This window comes from Mercurialis annua, linkage group LG5 (assembly GCF_937616625.2).
Source record: "Mercurialis annua linkage group LG5, ddMerAnnu1.2, whole genome shotgun sequence".
In the NCBI taxonomy this organism is placed as follows: domain Eukaryota; kingdom Viridiplantae; phylum Streptophyta; class Magnoliopsida; order Malpighiales; family Euphorbiaceae; genus Mercurialis; species Mercurialis annua.
The window spans coordinates 19,625,128-19,626,604 of NC_065574.1; positions in this window are offsets into that span (position 1 = coordinate 19,625,128).

Sequence of the window (1,477 nt, forward strand, 5' to 3'; positions counted from 1 at the left end):
GGTTAACGAATTAGAAGAGCAATGAAAGATATACGCGATGAGTGACAAAGGCAACAAATGACGACAAAATTTGAAAAGATCAGGAAACCTCATCGTGAACGAGTAAACAAAGTATATCGAATAGATTGCAAGATAAGTTAAGTATGAATGGGATGATCAACCATAGAACAAGTGACAACACTACCAAAGAACGTTCTGGTATGTGTAAACAGTTGGAAAGGACTGAAAAGCCTCACATAAGTAAGTAAATAAGAAAGTAGAAGCATAAGAAGCTTATCAAAGCATTGGTCACACACTGTTTTATTAAGATTAGAATTCTGCGAAGAATATAACAATCCTATTTGGTTGCAAGCCAGATTGGCTAAACAGATAGATATAGAGCAAGAAGAAATGAAAAGTGTGAAGAATAGTGCACTGCACTTGAGACAAAGGGAATTAAGTTAACAAACATACCACGAATAAAGGAGCATACGAGGTATGAAAACGCAAGAAGAAGATCAAGTAACCCCTACAAGAAAAGCAAAGATTTTAAAAGGACACGTCATGAGAATCCATCTTATGGATGACTGTCGATGGACGACAATAGTTAAAGAAGGAACTTTTGCACGATAAGTAAAACGACGAGAAAAAAGAGGATAACAGATAATGGGACAAAGGATCCCAACAGAAGCACAACTAGGAATCGAATTGCGACAATGACTACGCAAAAGAGATTACATATGTAATAAGGTATGAGTTAGTTAAGTATTCATATTATTCGACGACGGATGATGATAGAACTAAGTACGTTCGACAGAAGGAAAAGGATCGATAATGAAAATGCGTATGGGCATAATTAACATCGTTATAGAAAGAAGACGCTGGAGATTAGGATAAAGTCGTGACGGCAACCATGCAAAGAAGATTAAGAAGTACGAGCTAATGAATTGTCTATGTCATTCGACGATGAGTGAGAAAAGCTTAAGATACAAGATAAGAAGATCATGTAATGAGATAATGATATGAGGATAGTCAACGATAGTTGACGTTATCGTACAAGGGGTACAGAACTACAACAATAATTCCATGCGCCGACACGCATCGTGAAATGAATACGGTATACATATTATGAAGAAGTTCAAGAGGTTAAGGGTTTAAGATGAGCTAGGAAGTTATATGAAAATTCGAGGACGAATTTTTATAAGGGGGAAGAATGTAATACCCCAAATATTTTAAAGTGATTAGATCGTGCCACGTGTCCCGAATTCCAATAAATTAAATCAGGACGGATTTAATGTAATAGTATTAGGAATTTAGAGTAAATTTTGTTAAGCGTATTAGCGGGATTTGAGGATAAGGTTAGAAAATTGATATAAAACAAAATATAAATCCAGTGATGGATATTATTTTGCCAAGGTCCGCGAAATATTTTATAGTAATAGTGGTATAAGTCTCGAGTCAATCGGAGACTGTTTAAAATTTGGACGCTGAAGCGTTT